Source organism: Choristoneura fumiferana, chromosome 6 (assembly GCF_025370935.1).
Source record: "Choristoneura fumiferana chromosome 6, NRCan_CFum_1, whole genome shotgun sequence".
NCBI classification, from domain to species: domain Eukaryota; kingdom Metazoa; phylum Arthropoda; class Insecta; order Lepidoptera; family Tortricidae; genus Choristoneura; species Choristoneura fumiferana.
Window position 1 is genome coordinate 12,266,800 of NC_133477.1, and position 23,403 is coordinate 12,290,202.

Sequence of the window (23,403 nt, forward strand, 5' to 3'; positions counted from 1 at the left end):
AATCTGCTTTTAAGGCCTAGATCAATCCTTTAAGAAGCCATCTAGTCGCTGCTGCTCGACGCGGTGACTTGGCGCTACTTTTTTGAGTCGCGGGAAATTCAAAATCACCTTCAAAATGGGGTCACGTGACCAGATTTATCGCTGCAAATAGAGCAACGAGCGACTGCATGTGAGGGCACCTTTATGTAGTCAAATTTGAACTGAAGTCGCCTAAAAAGTCGCCTATTTATACTCGGGCCAGCGAAAGCTGTCCACACATTTTTTACGAAACTTTAATCTGGTATCATTTTTGACACTGTCAAAATTGTCATATGGTCATTCTAGCCTGGCTTACATAATTTTGATACTTCATCTACAAGAAATAAATAAATTATGTTTAGTTCTGGAAAATTTTAATAAAATAAGTGCCTATCAACATCGTTTAATCAGTGTACAGCAAGTGTTATCAGCCTCATTTTTTTTTTTTTTGCCGCGTTTTCTCGTGGACGGTTTTGCAAGCCATTCTATGTATTATTCCAGATCAGGTGTCAAATTTCATAACTCTAAGGGGCTGTAAGATTAGTAAGATATGCAAAATATTAATACGGAACCCTACACTGCGCTTGGTCAGTTTTAGTTAATTTTGCATATATTATTAATTATTTATTTATTGGTTCGTTTACTCTTGTCTTTTTGATCCCAGTTAAACTCTACATTTTGCCTGGGAGGTATTTTTTTCTTGTGGTTATGTTAATTTGTATTGTGATTCTTTCATTTAAATACTATAAGGACCTTGTCCTTCAAGTAGCCTAAAAGGTGACCAGCCACCATTTAGAATTTTACGTCGCCGATTTCCATCCCTTGTAGCCTAATTGGCGACAAATTGCCTACGTTGGCAACACTACGTAATGATTGAATTGAATGAATGAATAGAATGGGTGAATGTCAACACTGCCAGTGACAGCTGTCAACTAAGATAGCAACACCCAACACCAAAGCAACACAGATTAGTTTGTCTGAGTTACAAATAAAAACGTAGAAATGGACAACTCAGCCTATTTTCGTTTCGTACATCGTGAAGAAGAGCGTTTTTACATTATCCGATACGATATCGGTATCGGACGACGATGGACGACACCCGATAGCCGACACCACGCCAACATCATATTATGATGTGCTCTTTTCACATATTTCCGACAAAATCGTTCCGATACGGCCGGCATAAAATGGCTGCCACGCATCGGGCTCTGCGCACACAGAGTTAATTTAAATACACGCATTAGCACCCATACAAACATTATCGTCCGACAGCCCACAGGTGTCCAATGGTGCCGCCAACTCCGTGCCGCCATCATATCGGTGTCGGCTCCGATATCCGATATCGGGCCGGACAATGTGAAAGACAACTTGAAAGACAGGCCCTGATATCGTATCGCCGTCAGATACCGATATCGGATCGGATCATTTGAAAACGCTCTAACAGTCCCTATGGCATGGAGATAAATAAAAAAAAGAAAACTCGCCAAATTTAAATAATAACACAAACTTTGTGTAGCGTATCGGTTGTTTTTTTTATATTAAATTTTTTGCACAATAGGTAAGTAAATAATATGGAGTATGGAACTGTTGACACCAAAATCCCAAAGTACTGGAGATAAGGTAATGGGGATCAGGATCACCTAAGCGAGAATGAAAAAAAAGAAAATCTATTTATTGCCCTGTTCTTAAAACTTGACTTTCTTAACACTATCAATTGAGATATCAACTTTCATCACTTTAGTTTATTAATTTTGGTACAATATAAAATTAAAAAAAAATTAAGTTCAATGGCAATGGTGATCAACACATATTGCACACATAATTGTGCGCAGAGTCCCATCCATCCAGTACAGTCGGCATGAGCCCAGATCCCACAAGATGTGCACCGGTGCCATGTTTCATTGTCTCGTCCGAATTCACCAAATACAAGAAACAAGTTAGGTACTAGGTACCTGCATCTTCTGCATCGTCCATCGTCATCATCGTCAACGCTCGTGCGTTTTCACGTCAGTTTTCGAAGTATCATTGGAGTACCTACTGCAGAATTTTCTTCATTATGTTCTCACAACTGACCTTCTGTGGCTTGCTTTTCTTTCCTACTACTTTTCCTTCCTTCCTTCCATCTATGTAGATAGGTAATTGGGATCACCCGACTCCGACTACCTATATATGGGCAAAGAGCTTACCTAGACGGGAAAAAAATTCTGATGAGAAATTTTAAGTTATAATAACAATATGGCTGTTGAATTGCAAGCTAAAATGCTACGGTTAACATATTACAAGTACAGAAATAAATATTTGTTATTTTGTGACTCACCTTCGGATTTGTCAATTCGAAAAATTAGATGAAAATGGCGCGAAAGCTTCACATAATTATCTTATACTCTCAAGGGCGTCGCGTGAACCATAGAGTAACTTATATATTGGGAATAAGTTGTAGGTATATTGCAGTCACCATAGTTGCAGTTTTTTTTCCTTATCCAACCCTATAGTGTGGGGTATCGGTGGATAGGTATTTTAATAAGGGGTTTGCTAAGACAATTTTTCGCTTCATTTATTTTTTTGCGAAATATTCAACTTTAAAGAGCAAATTTTCATTTAAACCGAGCGTCCCCCCCCCCCGCCCGCTCTAAAATCTAAACCGGTGGGTAGAAAAATTTGAAAAAAAATCAGGATGGTAGTAAGTATATCAAACTTTGAAAGAAAACTATAATAACGGCTAAGTTTGCTTGATAATTATTAGTAGTTTTACTCTTAAATAGCAGCTTAAGGTATAAAATATACCTAAACTTGGAAGATTCCGTATAAAATACGAAATCCTTAGAAAAATATTACTTAATTTTTTCGTAATGGATACGGAACCCTATTTTGGGCGTGTCGGACACGCTCTTGGCCGGTTTATTCAATGAAATTAGAACTTTAAACTTACCTACATAATGCAAAAAAAAATTCGCAAAACCGGGAATTCTTGGCTCGTAGATTGCTGCTTGATAGTGACACAACTCAAAATTCTAGGGCAGTACATTTTGAAATATTTTATGTCACTATTAAAATTACCTAATTAAAATGTCCCTACCAAAATTCATCTTAATTAGGTCAGACATTATCATCTACCTATTGCATGAACCAACATTTTCACAATCTTTCTTATTAATAATACAAGCCTGTTACCCGCGACTCCGTCCGCGTAGAATTCTTTTATCGCTATGAACTATGAAATTTCCCGGGATAAATCTATCCTATGTCTTTCCCCTGGGACTCAAACTATCTGTGTACTGTAAAACGAGGCTACTTTGCTCCCCACTGGGTAACTAGGTATGCTCCAGTTCTGTATTTTGTTTAAATGTCTTGCAGGTCGAAGTCCCGGTACCCGATACACTTCCCAATAAAGTGACAACACTGAACTTCAATTTTTGCTTCGATATTTTCTTTTCTTTTTCTGTCAGACGCCGTACAGTGATAATACAGAGTGCAATGATAATGATGGGGTAAAAATACACCAAACGCCTCCTAGTATCAATTATGAATGAAATTAAATTCAGTAGCATAGTTACCCAAACGCCGGTTAACATTGCTCCTAAATTAAAGTTTTAATATATAAATTAAAACAACATTATGACGTAGTTTAAGCAAGCCAGCATGATAGTAGGGGTGATCTACTTTACATAAATACATATATGAAAATACCACAGCATAATATTTTTTAAGATAAAACAAAGATTTCGAAATTTGGAGCAAAATTCGGTGCAAAGTAGTCTCGTTTTACCGGTATTGATTTTTTTTTATTCTACTGAATGGAAAACGAGCAAGTGGGTCTCCTGATGGCATACTGATGGAGAATCGATTTAGATGAATTTTGGTGATCTCTTAAGATCACCAAAATTCATCTAAATCGATTCAGCGCTTTTGACGTGATAGAGTACCTACGTACCTAACAAACAGTCAAAGAAAGAAACAGACTTACAAACTTTCACATTTATAATATTAGTGGGATAAATAAGATACCTATAAATAAGACGTCTAATTTGCAACGTGAGATTCAATTTTCGTTCTAATTTTAGCTCACTTGCCTTAACTACGAGGAGCATAACATTATTTTGGTGTGGGCTAGCTGTCTTCGCGCGTTGGTGGTAGTTGTGCAAACGGAAATAAGTACGGATAACACAACAGTTCCCCGAAGTTGGGTAGCCGCTAAATGGCACGGCTATTTAGATGATACGTCCTTTAGTGGCCATTTGTAAATAGCCAGGTACCTGAATTAAAAAAACCGGCCAAGAGCGTTTCGGACACGCCCGAAGTAGGATTCCGTAGCCATTACGAAAAAATTAAGTAATATTTTTCTAAGGAATTTAGGTAGCATAATCTGTCCTAAATGGAGAGTGTTTGAGTGTGTGGAGATAGATTGGAGCATTACTTTGAATTGTTCATATTGGTGCCATGTTTTAGCGGTAGACTTTACTGTACAAAAAGTAAAGAAATAATCACAATTTATAAACGTTGAGATATAAGTACAAAGTTAAACTTATACTTTGAAAGCATATATCTACCGCAGTCAACTTTTAAGTGGACGCATTCACATTTACGAGTACATACTACCTTGGATGAGAGTAGCATTGTTAGGGGCTGACAAACAGTGAATTTAGAAATAAATATATAGGTAGGTATAAAATTTCTTTAACAATAGGACCAGCGGAAATGAATACCGAGCGCTCTGCGTTACGAGTACACAAAAAGGCCTCTGGATGAGTTTACAAATCTCGCTCGATCGATGGAATAACGATTAAGGAAACACAATGAAAACTGGCAAAAATATCAAATACCGAACAGAAATAAAAAATAAGTATGTTAATTGATAAATAAGATACAAAAAACGTGACGAAGCCTGCATGGTTTTGAATCAGTTATGAAATGACATTTGAAAAGTAGGAATGTTTTTCTATTATTTAGGTACCTTGATCAGTCTTGGGGACACCTCAATTTAGGACAGTCGTCCTATAGTGTATTGATGAGGCTTGCCCCGGTGCTAGTGGCAGCCTAAGTTAAGTTTTTATACTGTTTTTATATTTTGTATTTCTATTTTATTTTACTTTTTATATCAATTAAAAAATATTCTAACCCTACTTGGATTATATTTCTTGTTAGTTTACGAGTGGCTATTGTAAGGACCGGCTGATTGGCACTTAATTTGGAACAAGACATGCCGGTAACCTTATGATACCTAGCTACGCTTATGCAAGATATTAGCGTTCATACAATCCTCCACCTCCACACTGTAAGAACAAACATAAATCACACAAATCCCGCTCGAAACGCATCAGTGTAGTGTGGTGGTGGTGATAGATGGGTTTGTGTGATTTATGTTTGTTCTTACAGTGCTGCAGTGTGGAGGTGGAGGAACTGCATGAACGCGCATATCTTGCATAAGCGTAGCTATCATAAGGTTGAGGGTAAGCAAAGTAATTGTTTGTTGGGGGAGAAAAGTCCTCGAGTGGCAACCACGAACCGGAAGACGAAGCGTTGGCCGGCCTCCCACCAGGTGGACTGACGACATCGTGAGAGTTGCGTGCGGGAGACTGGTGGATGCAAGGGGCGAGTTCACGTTCATTGTGGCGTTCTAAGTGGGCGGCCTTTGTTCAACAGTGGACGTCTTCCGGCTGATGATGAAAGTAATTGTTTTAGTTCATTAATATGGACCTCCGCAAAGTAACACCTGCTGATTCAATAAATCATTTAAAAACGCAATCATGTATAAAAGAAACAAAAACAGAATGTTTATTCGGCGTACCTATAAATAAATAAAGTACACCTACACCGACAGGTACCTACCTACCGATAGCCGAAGTTTTCTGTATGCAACACCATGTAACAAACTCAACTATAAAATTTTCCACATAATTAAAATGTTGCTGATGTATTGTGTCGCACCGACTTGTCTGTTATGCACGGTTACGAACCAAAGGATCAAAGTAAAAAAAAATAGTGCGTTAGTGCGTAGTCCGCTACCTAAGTAACGTCTGATTCAATTAATTGTAAGCAACCCTTCCTTCAGACTCGCTCTTGGTTTGACGGGTAAAAACTTGGCGTACTAGGCTCACAGAAGCATACACGTAGAGTGTAAGCAGTCGTGAGGGGGCTTAGTTCGTTAAAAAATGAAATAATTCCAGTGAGCCACGTATGCCGCTAGGGACTGTCCTCGCATTGTTGGTCCGTGTCTCACTTTGTGAAACAATAAAAACTAGTCCACAGGTACCAGTTACAGTTTTAAAGTTAATAATAAAAATAACTTAGGTACCTATATCTTTTGCACGGACAAAACCTATTACAGGTTGACTCCTAAGTGAATTTTCGATATGGTGGTATCTTTCATGTGAGCCAATGCCGGTAGGTATTTTGTTTTATTCAGTGAAAGAGATAAAGAGACTTCACCAAAAATTTGAATTCTACGCATGAAGTCGAGGGAAAAATGAACATTTTTGGATTGTGTTTTTGTTTGTTTTTGCACGTAGGCCGTAGGGCATAAATCTTGTCGCGGGCAACTAGTCGGTGATATTGGAATAATCACTTAATAAAATTCAAACTAGCTTACATCGTAGGTAAATACCTAACTACATAATTCTGACATCGACTTACTTCCTTCTAAGTTTGCACGTAAGTAAAGTTAAATAACCAAGAAAGAAGCCTTAATTTTCCCCCTGTAAAATCCTTTAATGAAACATCGCCTACAGTAATGCTCTTTGAGCTTCTACGAGTTGGTACGTTTCGTTAATTATGGATAAACTTGAAAACATTAATAAAAGCGCTAGAGTAGTGCATGCGAGCTGCAGTAATAAATAATTATTATCCGGGCACATTCATGAAGTTTGCTTAAAGTAAGAAAAGCTTCACTAATTTTTTAAATAAATATCTATGTGTAGCTCTCTAAGAAACTTCACAATAACTACTTTAACCAAGCATGCATCTAAGTATCCCAACGTCAAAAATATGTCTTCCTTTTAGAGTTCCGTAAACGAAGGTTCTTAATAAATAGAGCTCTATTGCTATCACTCGCGTACCCGTCCGTCCGTCTGTCTATCATTCCTGCTCGATTTCTTTCGGAAAAACTTTTACCCGGAAACATAAGTCAGTTAAAAAACGCTGAACCTGTGAACCCCTACAACTAAATGACGTATACATATATAACCCCTATAGAGCCATAAACCACATTCGTAAACCACAACACAGCTCGTCACGTCTACGTCACGTCAGACACGGTTGAAACGTAGGGTTTTTATAACGTAAATTTTAGATGTGTTTACTTACGGGGAAAGTTCGCGTGCGTTTTATTATGCTGCTTTCTATTACGGCTTACTATTGTTATAATACAGAATTGGCTAAACTTAAATACTGCTTTTTGCCGTTTCAGCTTTTTACTCGTGGCAGCACAATCATCATCATATCAGCCGTAGAACGGCCTCTGTTAGACATAGCTTTCCCTTTAGATCTCCAGTTGTTTCGTTTGGAAGCGGCTGCATACATCCACTGCAAACCCGCGGCTTTAATCAGCTCATCTGTTCACCGCGTTGGTGGACCTCCTACGCTGTGCTTGCCGATTCGCGGTTTCTATTCTAGTACTTTTCTGCCCCAACGGTCGTCTGTCTCCGTACCATGTTAAGTCGAGTTAACCTAGCGGTTGGGCATACGGCCTCTCAAGCACAGTATCGTATAGGTCCGAACGAGGTTTTTCACAAAAAAATTAAACGACTACAAAAAAACCATCCATCCATCCATCCATCCCAGCCTATATACGTCCAACTGCTGGGCACAGGCCTCCTCTAAAATTACAAAAAACCATGAAAATAATTTTCTACCAGTCTGAAGTCGGTCGGTGCCTCAGCACGAGCCAGCAGGAGTGGACCTATAGTCATCTACCTCATCTACGCACTATATATTGGGCTTCAATCACTCCTGCTGGCTCGTGCTGAGGCACCGACCGATTGCTTATGGGACCTAATTGAAGACATTACTAGACGAATGCAAAAAAAAATCGGTTCATAAATGATGGAGTTCTGAGTTCGGTAACAAACATAAAGAAATGCAACAGAATTGATAACCTCCTCCTTTTTTGAAGTCGGTTTAAAACAAGTTTACAATTCAACGGTGACAATTGGAATAATATTAGCTACTCGTATTAAAATTAAAATACCTTCCAGTACCAGTCTATCACGTCACAAATAGCATCCACTACAACTTAGCTTCAGCAAGGGTCCCACACTGCTGGGCATGGACCTCCCCTAAAAAAGCATGGACTGTAGTTAGGTGTATTGTAAACATCATGCACACATTGAACTGCTTTCCAAAGTTTTCCCTTCACCAGAAACTTCATGGTAAATTTTCCAATATTTCGCTCATAAATCCCGAAAAATTCAAAGGATGGAACCTGATTTCGAAACTTCGATCCTACGCTTGAGAGGCGATATATTAAAACTATTAGGCTACTACATCTGTATAACACATGACGGTTCAATATTGTTGAGTACAATCATATTTTTCATAATAATCTTATGAAAGGTAATAGTCACACACACGAGAAAGTTCAAAGTCTGTAAAGGGTAATAAAGCAACTCTCAGCGAACTCCGAGATAACTTTGAAAGAGATATTAAATCACGGCAGCAACTTTTACAAAAACAAGTCGCCCAGACTCACGCATGAAATTGTTTTTCTTCTCCGGTGAGTGAACGAGAAGTAGCGGGTTTATAAACTTAAGATGGACGTTCATCATTTAAGAACTGTCTGCTAGTGTAAAAAAGATTACAAAGATGAAATTCTTCTTCTTTAACTACCTAAATAAAATTGCGAAGCTTAGTAATCAACGTCAATAAGGCTCAAATATTATCAGTAAGAATAAAATAAATGTTTTCAATATCGATAGTGAAAACTAAAGACGTTAAAAGTCAAGTAAAGGTTAAGTTTTGACTTCTTGAACATGAAACTACCGCGAGACTCACTCATATTAAATTATATTGTCTCGGATAACTCACGTCTTAAATCGAGTTTCAACTTGTCAAGCTAAACTCGATTTAAGACATGAGTAATGAGTGAGACAATATAATTTAATATTTGACTTCTATCCACTTACTAATTAAATATCGGTAACTACATTATTTCACTAAAAGAAAGCCGCACTGTTCCAGATTAACATATTATTACATAGGTAAGTTTTTACCAGGTGTACGTACTTTCCTGCGATACGCGGAGAAAGTTGCGGGCAACAGCTATTGATAAAATTAGAGTAAGTACCTACCTGCTTACTGTCGTTATCTCGTCATCCAAAGTAGAATGTCTTCAACTTGAAAATGTGTCCAAATGTAACCCTAAAGGGCGTATTAAGAAGCAGTCTACCGATTTCTAAGACGCAAACATGTTACGACCCAATGAATATAACATCAACACATCAAATGGATACTCCAAAGTTAAAGAAAACATGTCTGGAATCAAATGCACGCGGCGTGCGAGCTAAAGTGTACGAGTGGTGCGAAGGAGCATGCAAATTAGTTGAGTACTTGACGGGACCAGCTTGAATGTTCTTTTTGATTCAGCCACCCGCTTAATGCGACTGCGAACTGATATCTCGTATTTCCTACTGGAAACTTTTTATTACCCGCCTGCCCGAGGGAGGGTTATTTTTATTATGAACTAGCCTTTACCCGCGTCTTCGCGTAAACCATGATTTGGCAATCGAATTGAAGTTTTGAGATTTCAAAAAAATACATCATGGTCTTCATAATTATACATTGTACACAGAACGCACCCATGCAAAATTTCATATTTCTAGTCTAACATCTGGAAGCATGGTGAACGGTTGTGTTGCTCTGATGATGAACTCTGGTTGAGTTCGGAACGCGTCAGCATAGTGTGGTGGTAGTGATAGTTGGGTTTGAGTGATGTGTGTGTTCTTAAAGCATTAAGGTGGAGAAGCTGCATGAACACTCATATCTTGCGTAGACGTAGCTATTGTAAGGTCGTAGGTGAGCAAAGTAGTAGTTTAAACTACTTCATTTGTATAGACCTCCGTAGTTCATTGATATAGACCTCCGCAAAGTACCTATCTAACACCTGATTCAATAAATTGTTTTCTTCCAACTATGCTTTAATTTCATCATTACCGCACTAAATAACCAGCACAAAGCGGGACTTTTCTGCTCTGAGCAGAAAAAAAATATGAAAATCCTTTACTGCCTTGTTTAATTTTTTTTTATAAAAGTAGCATGCATAATGTAAAAAAATCTAGTGTTAGGTTGGTCAACCTGACGGTCTTATGAAATTTGACAGATTGCATAAGTACTAAATATTGTTGCTACCAATCCTACCAAAAATAGTAGTAAGTAACCGTATATTTAAAAAAAACTTTGTGTTTGGTTGGCCAACCTGGCGCACATCCGAAATTTGACAGATCGCGGGTAAAAATATCTGCTACTAACTTTGCCAAAAAAAGAAAGAAATTAAAAAAAAAATTGGCGGGAACCTTGCGAATTTTCCGTGGACATTTTTTGAGAGTGCGAATGTAAACTTACAAAAATGGAATCATCGAGTGCTATAGTAACATTTCTTTCCTATTAATTGTTTAACATGAGTTTTTTTTTCGTCTACTATTCCTGTACTCGTAATAGTTGAAAGAAAAGCAGATAATGCACCTCGCATTAAGTAATTTATATTGCCCTCGTGCTTTTTAAAGCTCTCGCTAACGCTCGGGCTGCAAATAGGCACGTTTATGGTATCGACTTGAAATTTGGCACGGAATGTAGTTTGTATGACAATGCAAGTAAAGTCAACAAAAATTACAGTCGGCAAAAAAGCTTGTATTTTTTTTTTAATATTAACTTAAGTATTGAAATATTACATAGCCTTCATCACTCCGACAGTTATGACGATTCTAATGATACCTAAGCTCATTTAATGAAAACGGTCCAGCCGTTTAGGCTTCTTCTTAGAAATAGAGATACCTACGCTCGAATAAGATAACCCACCTTCTAGCGGTTGGGTAACAATAAGTGTAGTTCAACGTACATTTTTACAAGCACATACCGTAAATTCGCGTACATTCGGATGTAAGTAGGTACACATCTACGTTACATAGACGACAGGGCAAGAGGCGGGTCAGGCCAAACTTGGAACTAATTTCACTAATCGGATTACACTATTATCGACGTACAACCGGCTAAATTGTACTCGGCTCACTTGGATGATCTGTTAAATTGATGTAGGCGAGCTATGATTGTTTTGACAGCCCCACCCGTGGGCCCACGCGTCGCGTCTTGATTGGAATTGATCACGAATTCAGAACGTACTCGTTAAATCCTTTCAACTTTGTAGGTATAACGGACGCTGTTATGATGGTTTCCTTCAAGTGGGTACTCGTTAGGTTTTCGTTTCGTATGAGAAACCGACTAAATACCTAATAAGATTTCGTTAAAAAAGTAGCTGAATTTTTATTTGTCTCTTCTCATAACTATATCTTCTAATAACTACATAGCTATAACATAAATACCTAGTTTATTTATATTTTATGTTGTTGTGTAAGTATCCAGCCGTTTCAACTATTTTTACCTATTTGTTTTAGATGTTATTATAAGGCACATTTACTTATATATATATTTTATTTTGTTCTTCTACTTTGCTGCTGTAAATTACATCACTACTAAGTATTTACTTTTAACCCACGATTTTTTACTACCCATATATCTATCCCATTCAACAAAGGATATTTTCAACACCAATCCAAATTATGATAGAGCAACGTAATATACTCTAACCTTAAATAAAGAAAGATTAAGATTAGTTTACTCGTTCCCGGATACTTAAATGAGGCCATTACCATCTCAAGTTAGGAATGTACCTTTAGAAAGGCTCAAAAGATATGATTACAATAGACCTAAAATGTCCCCCAGGGCCCTACTTACTGAATTTGAAGGGCTAACAAGCATTTGAGCTCTTCGTGGAATCGTAGAAGATGTTTACGTAACACTACAATCACCGTTCCCGGATATTTTGAGCCAATGAACGATATTCACACACAAACAGAATTTGTATAAACCCTATCATAGTCGGTAACCCAATATACTTTTAAAATAATATGACTAGTAAACATCAGTCCACTGCTGGACAAGGCCTTCTACAAAGAATTTAACGAAGTGCTTCCCACATCCAACTGGTTCCCACAAACCTTTACCAGATGGTCGGTCCATTCTGTTGATGGTATTTTCACCTTACGTTTTCCAGTTCGCGGCCGCTTAGATTTTAGAGAAGGGGACGCTAGGTTTTAATAAAAATTTGCACTTTACGTTAAAAATCCACCGACATTGTAATTTCAAAGTTCAATATCTCAAAAACGACTGAACCGATTTTAATCAAATTTACCTGAGAATCGCCGCAAAACAACTCGCTTACATGTAAAAAAACTACATCGAAATCAGCACATTGGTTTGAGAGCTAAGATGTCACCAAGAGACAGACAGACATTGGCGCCAAATTTATAAAACCTCTGTTTTTGCTTCGGAATTAAATAAAAATAATAAAACCCATAGCTAACGATGTAGGAACTTCATTTTCCGATCTAAGTAACCGGCCATGTTGAATTTCAATTAAGTCCGTAATACCTTCGCGATACTAACACAGCACATAATCAAGGCAGGTTTAAATTCTGGCCGGCTTAGTGCCGAAGACAGCTGCGGCCCGGAATTGCTCTTTGTTGTACGCTATGGGCACTAACAGGCATAATCTTATACGAGCCCCTCGAGTTATTATTGTGGATTACCTCCCCCCGAATATCCCGATAGGTATGGCATTGTAGTAAATTTGAACCATAACGCTGTCGGGACAAAGTCTGCCAAAACTCCGCATCTAGTTGTTTGGATGATTTTAAACTGTTGCCGTCATCCCGGAATTGCACGGCAATATAAGCTGATTTTTAACCCCCGATGGGAAAAGCGGGGTGTTATAAGTTGACGCCAATGTCTGTCAGTCTGGCTGTCTCTCTGTGGCATCAATACAATACTTATTTCTTTATTGTATATCACTATAGTAAATGATGCGAAAAACAGGTAAACATAAAATATGTAGAGAAAGCATCGTGGCTCTCAATCGGATGAACCGATTTCGATGCGGGATTTTTATGTGAAAGGGAGTTTCCATGCAGCGTTTTTAGCCATTAACATCGGTTTAGCCATGTTCGAGATATTGAATTTCTCAAGTAAATCCGATAAAAAATATCATAATGCTGGTGCTCAACATACGCATACAGATCAAATTTATGAAATAAGAATTGGTGTGGTAGAACTGGATTAAACTCTGACGTCATCAAATAAAATAGTTTCAATAATCTATCTATCAATCTAAAATCTTTAAACGAGCAATTCTTGTATATACAAGGTGTTAATTAAATAACTGAAACCCTCAGACACCCCAAAAATATTTTTTAATTTTGAGTTATTTAATTGCATTTATTTTTGAATACCTTCATTATTTTAAAAGATATTCGTGTGTTTTCCTAAGTCAGTAATTCTACTTAATTTCTAACTCTACCTACACTCATGATTTGTATCTGTCAGTTGCGCTTTGACGTTTTTATAAGAAAATCACGCAGTGACAGCAAAGCGGCCAGTATTAAACTATCGAAATCGTATGTAACCTCGCAAAATATTTAATTGGTGCCTGTTGCAGTAAGTAACTTTTAGATTGGGCACAATAAAAAAGGGATTTAAAAACACAAACACAACCTAATTTAAAACATAGTGTAATCAATTCTACTCTCGAATCTGAGCAAACTACTTTCTGGTTTTCAGTTATTTATTAACACCTTGTATATTATCAGGATCTCGGAAACTGCTCCAACGATTTCAATGACATTTGGTATTTAGGGGTTGTCGAGGATGACAAATCGATTTAGGTTGGTATTCTCTATGGGAAAACGCTTGTATCGAATTTTAGCCCGAGCAAAGCTCGGTCGCCCAGGTACCTACTCAATATAATTAAAAGTAAATTCGATCACTGGAAGTGGCTTAAATTCGGTTTCTTGAACCATACTGCAAGCTTATAATAATAATAACTGGTCAAGGGCGGGTCGGACTCCCGTATGTAATATAATAATGAGCGTTCTATGTATAAAATCGAACTATTATCACTGAATAAACAAAATCATGGAGGAGTTCTATGTCCATAATGTCCAACAGTGGACGTCCTGCAATATGATGATGATAATCATCATTTTAGATTATTACTTGATACTATACTTGGTTTGGATAGTATAACTAAATGTAAACAAACTTTAGCTGCCAGATTTGGTACATTCAAGGTTTCAACCTAGACTAATGTATTTCAATACAGAAATGTAAATGTTTAGATAGTTTAATGGGGCAATTTCAATATTTAAGACACCAATTGACGTTGTTTGTTTACATTTAGTTAAATACCTATCCAAACCAAGTATAGGCGTTCGCATGACCTAAAATTCACGCTGATTTGTTAGTTCCTGAATTGTAGCTAAAACAACATGTTGCTTTAATGAGATTGCGTTGTTCGTTAGATAACAAAGGATTGGCAAAATGCTGAAATACGAAATTGATATTATGAACAATTTTAATGTAATTGTGGATGTTTTAAACTGAATCCATAAAATAGAAAACAACTATTAACTTACATTATGATATGTTTTGACTGCTATACCTTACCTACTTAACAACTATTACTAAGAGTATAAGGTACAGGGTGGTCCATTTAGAACGGTCAGTATGGGAAAGTCTGAAACTATAAGACATACGAAGTCTGTTCTTAGGAACCATGTCATTGATTTTAATAACAAGAAAAACTGCATTCATACATTTAAAAAAAAACCTGTACTCAGCTCATGAATCGAACCTGGACGTTTGAAAATTGTTTTCGGCGTGGAGAGTAAGATAGCCGTGAAATTACTGGCACTTGAGGTATCCCATCTTAGGCCTCTAGGTTGGCAACGCATCTGCAATACCCCTGGTGTTGCAGATGTTTATGGGCGGTGGGGATCTCTTACCATCAGGAGGCTCACTTGCTCGTTTGCCACCCAGTCGATTAAAACAAAAAAAATTGAAGAATATAAAATTCAATGCATTTTATTCATTCTAGATACCATGTTTCATAGTAACAGTTCTTGTTACTAAAATCGGATCTTAGATCTTCGTATGTCTTATAGTTTTAGACTTTCCCATACTGACCGATCTAAATGGATCACCCTGTATAAACATAGCTAAATTATGACACACAACACAATTAAAAAAAAGGTTTCTTATCAAAGGCTCATCATCTATACTCGCACGATTCAGGGGCGCGTAGCTAGTAATTATTATGTACCTTCAGTGGAAAAATACAAGTATTTGTTAACTAATAATGCCGTTTTAAAATCTCTTGCTTAATTTTAAAAGATCTTAGCGTACAGCGGTGGGAGGTGACTTTATTTTTTACTGTGTAAATATAAAGAAAATAATGCTATTGAGAAATAAAACATATAAGTTTAAAAAATCTAGATTGATAGGCGTAGGTGATACTGACTGATATTTCTAAAGGACTCAATAAAATCCAACGTGAGAAAAAGGACCAATCAAAACAAAATATCTAAATCGCTATTCGAAATACTTTCACTCCGAACATTTAGTTAGGTACGTTATTTACCGGACTTCTTTTTTCACTTACCGAAATTTGTGGCTATTGTCAAGTACAAGAAAGGGCCTAAAAGTGGTTCGCTCTCGAAGTTTATCGTAAGTTTAGGGTGAGTCGGCGTGGAGTTGAATGTGAATTTTCATACGAAGGGCTACAAGTACCGAGCATATAACCAGTAGAGTGTAATAAATAGCTGCCATACTGCTGCGGCGATGCTGTACTCTGATTAGCCGGACCATCATCCAGCATCACATTTAAGTTAAAGCGATGACAACTAACTTGTTTAAGTAGGGGATAAAGTAAGTAAAAATATCATAAAAATACTTTTGCTATCGTACTATATATTGAGACAAAATTAAACCAATAATGAGTTTTCGAATAGGATATTTGGCACCATCATTAAATTAGTATACTTTTTATGAGCTACAAAACGCAACTTGCCAGTAGGGTCGCAATATAGCGAACCGTTTAATAATTACAATGCAACTTTAAAAAATTACAGATAAACAATAATTAATCTGGTTTTAAGTTTGTGTCTTGAAATTATTGCTTGATTACTACACTATTGGAAAGGCAGAATTAGCTGGAAGACATCCACTGTTGCACAAAGTCCTCAAAAGGACAATTTGCCACCTTCATTCTCTCGATTGTCTACAGCTTCTGCCAAGTCGTCGGCCCCTCCAATGAGAGGCCTGAAATCGATGCGCTACTATTGCTACATTATTATTTAAGTAAAGAAGAATTACATTCTTGTTAGTGGAGTATCTTCCACTCATCCCTCCTATGAGCCATCCTCTTGACCTCCTGATACGACGTGACACCGACCTGCTACGCTATTGGTTAACTCTTCAATGGCCGCAAGTGCTTAACGTGCTGACGGTAATAAATGTTTACGCGGAAAGTAGACGCAGACGGCTGAAGTGCGACGCTGGCGATGTTTGTTTTGGCGTAACGTTACGTTGGCATATTTAGAGTAAACTTGTATGCCTCTTAATGTGAAAGTAGAAGGAAATAGAAAAAGTTTGTAGCAAAATGCGTAAATAAACGTTGTACTTAGCGAGGTTCATTTGCCCTTTTATGAATGAGTCACGGAAATAATAAATTTCTTGAGTGAGATTCGCTTTGATTAACTTGTTATGTTAGTATGGTTCAAATCTTAGATGTGGAATTTAACCCAGTTCCAGTGGTTAAATTAGCTTAAATTTTAGTATAAATATGGAAGTTGAATGGCAGTGCAAGTATAGTCTATAGTACAGTCAGAAAAAAATATGTGTAAATATACACTTTCGTTACGGACTTTAAAAAATGACATTTTCCTGTTCACAATGGATTATCTTTTAAACAGTAAGAGTTAGGCCATTAACTGTATTGGAGAAAATAAATTCATTTGACCTGTTAAATGTTCACTTAAAGTCCAAGAGTGACACGTTGTATGGTATTTTTAATATACTTAACCGCATTTTTGTTTCTTAAAAATAAACATCTCTTGCAACTCTACAATTGACAGATTCATAGAAACTCGTATCAACGCCTTTCGAACGTAGCGGCACCGACATCGCGTCAGTCAGTGTCATTCATTCATTCACTGCTGATCTGTCGCAGCGTCACAGTCAAAAAGCTCACGAAGTTACTGGCGCTTGCTTTGAAATTCCACTTTCAGTACACATACGACATCATCATCATCATCATCAAAAAAAGTATTGGAAGAGTCGCACTCTTATTGGTCGGTGGAGTAGGTAATTGTCACTTATCTTTTTCCTTTGCCAGTCTTTTCACTTCTTCATTATCATCGTCATCATTCAAGCACATATATACATACCACAGCTCGCCGCACACCTTCTATCAGAATGAGAGGGTTTTTGCTGCAGTTCTCATGTAGTTTCCTTTTTTCCTTGACCGTAGTAAATCTCTAGTAATTTCGAATGAAATTTCGCACCTGAATTTGGAAAGTCAGAAATGCGAGCCCGTGTTTGAACCCAAGATCTTCTGATTGAGAGGCCATTGCCATGGGTCAAACCACTAGGCCTTCATACATCTCGTTGTTAATATTCTCTTTGATACATAACCATTGAAAAATATCTTTACTCTCCAGTGCTTCTGCACCCTCTGTATTCTCTACAAGAGACGCGTAGAATCTCTTCAGCATGCTTCAAAAGTAAACTAGCATTTAAAGCGACTCTACTAAGTAAGTACCGCTGAAAGTTCCATACTCAGTGCAACTTGATGCGTCATATGCCACATGCTGAGTCGTGAAAAGCTTGAGATGTGGCGTCGTAAGATGCAAATGCGTGCTAATTTAGTCCAGAATGTGTCCTGACATTTCTAGTGGGAATGTTGTACTGATCAGAGTTGGAACTCGATAATATTTCAAGTATAAAACTGAAAATAATAGGAATATAAATTATCACGCGAGCTAAAAAGGCGAGATATGTTTGAATAGCCATAAGTGTGTAGGTAAGTACTCTTATTTCCTATCTTCTAATCTGTAACGAGGCGCCGAGAGTGTTATTAAAAAAACCGGGCAAGTGCATGTTGCACTCGCGCATCAAGTGTTTCGTGCTTTGTAGGTAGGTATCTATGAGTATCCAGTGTTAGTGGAGTCCCTTTACTAAGCAAAATGTACGCAGTTTGAGGTTACTTCAGATAGCGACTGACATAGAGAGACATAAAAATAAAGATTTTAAGATTTTTTTATTAGTTGAGTTATAAGAGCTGCGTTCATACCAATTTTCATGTTTCTAAGAAAACCGGAAGTACCGGACTTTTAACTAGTGTGATTACTTAGTTAATTTCGCAAGTTTAGCTCCGCTTCTACTCAATGAAGCACAAACTTTCAAACAAATGTTAGCTCTTACATTTCACTGCAGTTTTTTTTTATATCATCATCAGCCTCAGATCCTCGCTCTCCTTCATCACGTCATCACATCACGTAATTTGACCTCAAATAGAAATAAATAAAATTAAAAGTACCTATTACATGCAAAGCCCTTTGCATCCATCTCATCGTTTTAATTTAAAGCTCATACTCATAATAAAGAGACTAAGCCCAATTCAGATTGGATGTAGGTGATATTGCAGACCACGTAATCAACATTTGCAGTATGGCGCAGCTGTAAAATTAGAATCTGAAATACAGGGTATAACGAGAATCAGCATACCATTAAGCAGAAATAACATTTCCATTTTACTGGTGTTACAGTTTCAATAAAAATATATGACTTTGTGTGTGACGCAATATGACTTTGTGTTCCATAGAACAGTGTTCTTCTCGGAAAACGAGAAATAAACCGTTTTTGACTTTTTTTAGGTTATTTGCCGTTATTCCATCAAATAGTGCCATTTCATGGCAATATTTACATAAGCAGATTTTTCACAATTTAACGTTGTATTTTTGGTTCCATTGAATTTAGTTAAATTGACAATCTTCTTTAGTGTTGTGCTGAATATCGACATAAGTAGAACTGAAATAACTGTACATTTCGTACATGGTATTTGACTGATGGCTGTTATAATTTTACAGATTCCCTAAAAATGATGAATTATACGGCGGAAGTAGTTCGACCCCATAGGCAGATAATAAATCCACGGCATAAGAAACTGGACATCTGTTTGTTGCATTATGAAGCGTCGCAGTTCAACAGAACTTTAGACGTTATCAGATTCGTTATATTCGATATTTGTAACATGAGATAGTTGATGATTTATGTAAATTTTAAAATTCTTGTATTATTTTCGTTGTTTTACAAATAAAGGGCATTTAAAACGTTGCTTTTGCTTAATTTAGTCAGGACAAAATCACGCGCTACTTAATTCGTTCAAGTCTCTGAAACAAGCCTAGCTTTCTTTTGCACGTTCGGTTACATGTTTTTCCACTTGTATCGTATTAGTTATCAGTAGCCTAAATGTGGTTTAAATTATCGTACAGGTTTTTTTTAATACCATATATTATATATATACATTTTAGGCAGGTGCTTTTCACTCGCAATAATAAAAATCTTGTGATTATTGTGGCCATACTAAAAAATGTTTAATTTGCTGTTATTTTTTCTAACCTCCTGTTAATAGATATTGCAAAGTAATTAATAAACGTCATTTTTTTTTGATTATTTTTCCTATAAATAGTCGCACATATTTTTTTTTTTCCTTATCATCAATATTTCAGTAACTACTGATTTCAAGATACCTCTACCCCTTATGATTTCCTTTCCAAACGAATGTTATATTACCAATGTCCTTGTACCTATATTAGAGCGCATGAGCGCCAAATAACTAACTAGGAGTCGAGGTAGTCGCCATGGCCGAAATCGGTCGGATCATCATCATCATCAAAGTAATTATGAACAAAGTGATTTTCAAACAGATTTTTCCAAAAAGAAACACAAAATATTGATACCATTGCTGCTCAAAGTAATAGCCGCTAATAATTTGAATATCGATATCAAATATTTTGGTTTCGTAATCGATCGCTCAACCCTTGAGCGCCATTTTATGCGAAATGTCATATATGTCATGAAATAGTGTATAGGTCTATGGTGCGCATACGGTGCGGTGCGTCACTGCAATTCCGTGCCGTCACCGTTTTTTAAGCAGTGGTTTGGTCGCAGCTTCACTCGCACTTTGTCGCGATTTCTTATCATTCTGGTTGCGAGAAACCATAATGAAATCAAACCACGTGGAGACGGGCGGTCGAGAAAAAGATCACCTCGTTAGATTCCAATTGACGGGACTCGGAAGATATCTCACAGGACCGTGATGCATGGAGCCTTATGTGAATATCAATATCAATTTATAAAATTGTAATAGTACGTACAACGGCTGCAACATGGTTTATACAACTAATGAACATTCAAAATCAAAAAATATCTCTCATAATGTCAGTCGAACGGTATAGTTCCCAGGAGACAGACAGCGTTTCCGCGTTGAATAGCCAGGCTCAAACGTTGCTGGAAATAGGTGCCTGCCTTCTGATTATCAGTCATTTTTAGCAGGCGTACTCGTATTATAAAGAAATCTCTATTAAGAGTTCGTTCGCGGCTGGACCTAAAGTGCCTAAAGTTTCTATTTATAGTTTATTTATAAAGATCATTAAAATACATGTTATAAATAACTACTACCTTTTCCATTCTGTATATTATTATCAAACTAGTCCATCCAATCAAAACGACATGTCTGATATCCAAATGTTTTTCATTCAAACCAAAATTTACATGTATCAAGAGAACAAAGTGAAAAACAGGAAAAATGTTAAAGCGCGCTACATCAGTCAGAGTTAGAGGATTAAATTTTCATCTGTGCACGTCCCGCGGTGGACAGTGGACTTAATGTTGTAGCTTAAATTATTATTTCTGTCTGGAAAATACGTCTTTATTAATGATTTGCTCAACTGCGGTGCTAAAATTCTCTAGATGAAGTACTGAGTGTGTATGTCATTAAACAGATGGAGATGTTTGTAATTAAACAACCTTCAGTACGAGTACCTACTTACTTTCACCGCCTTTATTAATAGTGACCCATCTCAAAATTTAATAGTACATTGTGTCTTAGGGGTGGTAATTAAGGAAATACGAACAAGAGTCTATTAGAAGCCAGAAGTCGAAGACTGAGGGCTTTAATGAGTCGATGTTCATAATTCCAGTACCGCCCGTTCGACATACAATGTTTTTCATCACATTTGTGAGTAACTTAATACACAAAGAAGACCCATGGGTTTTATTTAAGGTGTTGTAACCAAGTAAGCCTGCATGTTACGATACAACTTAAGAGCAAGTGTGACGCATTTTTTTTAGAAAACAGCGAATGAAGTTTGAGCATGTAAGTTTTGTAAATAAATAAAATGTAAGCTTATTTTTTAAACCAAATAGAAGAAGCAGTTGTACCCCAGACAGTTTTTCCTTTTTCGATTTTTAGAAAAATAACTAATTATGGAATAAACAACAGATATTAAAATATTTAAGGTACATCATTAGGCTATGTTATTCGATAAAAAACTAAGCGATTCATTTATTAATTTTGAGACGCTACCGTTTATGAAAAAAAACCGGCCAAGAGCGTGTCGGACACGCCCGAAATAGGGTTCCGTAGCCATTACGAAAAAAATAAGTAATATTTTTCTAAGGATTTCGTATTTTCTACGGAATATTTCAAGTTTAAGTATATTTTATCCCTTGGCTGCTATTTATTTTTAAACTACTAATAATTCTCAAGAAAACATTATCGTTAGGTATAGTTTTCCTTGTAAGTTTACCATCCTGAATTTTTTCAAATTTTTCCTCCCACGGTTTATATTTTAGAGGACGCTCGATTTTAATGAAAATTAGTAATTTAAAGTTGAATATTTTGCAAACAAATCACTGGATCGAAAACCCGTTTGAGCAACCCATTAATGGTTGGTAAAGACCTATCCATCGATTCCCCACACAAGGTTGGATGAGAAAAAAAAGTAACCCCCACTTTACGTCTATGGGAGGTACTTTAAAAACACTTTTTTTAAATTTCTTATTATACCATTTTGTCGGCATAGTTTACATACATATTCGTGCAAAGTTACAGCTTTCTAGCAATAGTCCCTGAGCAAAGCCGCGACGGACAGACAGACAGACAGACAGACAGACATGGCGAAACTAAAAGGGTTCCGTTTTTGCCATTTTGGCTACGGAAAACTAAAAAAGGGAAAAGCGTCCAAGGTACAACACCCCTGATATACCTTGGACATTCAAAAACAATAAAAATCAACAATCTTATATCGTTAGCGGGATATGATGAGTAAGTACCTACTTATTCATCATGTCCAAAGAGGCAACGTAAATGAAAGTTTTGCCAGCAGCATAATTATCTATGCAAATTGGGAGACCTTTATAATGAAAAATCCACATGAGTGTCACATATAAAAAGAAGGGTCATTACCATTTTAATAGCTGTAAGAGTACGTTAATTTTGTCTGTGCTTACTAGCCTCTGACCCTTTTCGTAAAGAGTATGAAGCGAATATAATATTTTACATATACATAAGCCTCCTTATAAAAAGGAACAATATTTTTGGTCATCTAAGTTTAGATGTGTCACTAATGTGTAATACTTACCCTAATTGAACTACATATAAAGCTTCGAAAAAGTATGGTACGCCGTGCCTTATTTGTTTTTTTTTGCTGGACTTGGCGGGACTTCCTAAGAAATATATAATAATAATAATAATTTAACGTTTATTTCAGGCTCTAGTCCCATACACTTCATGTTAGTTACAGTCTTATAATGATAATGTTAGGGGCTGTTTCACCATCCATTGATTAGTGTTAACTGGCGGTTAGGTGTAATGCCGTCTCTATTTGTTTTGTTCCAATAGACGGAGACGGCATCACATTTAACCGTCGGTTAACGCTAATCAATGGATGGTCAAACAGCCCCTTAGTAGTTTAATAATAATATATAAGTCATCATATATTATTAATCAAAACTGTCTCTAAGTATGAATCATCAGATTAATGTAAATAAGTATGTATCTTAAATTATACACACTATTTCAGTTTATAGACTATTTTTATCACGAGAAAGTACATTACAACGTTTTTACAGTACGCGGACAAGCTAATACATGAAATAACTAGCAAGTAAACAATTAACTTTTCTTCCAACTATGCTTTAATTTCATCATAACCGCACTAAATACCCAGCACAAAGCGGGACTTTTTAGAGCATGTATTGCGCACCACCAAAGAGGTAACACAA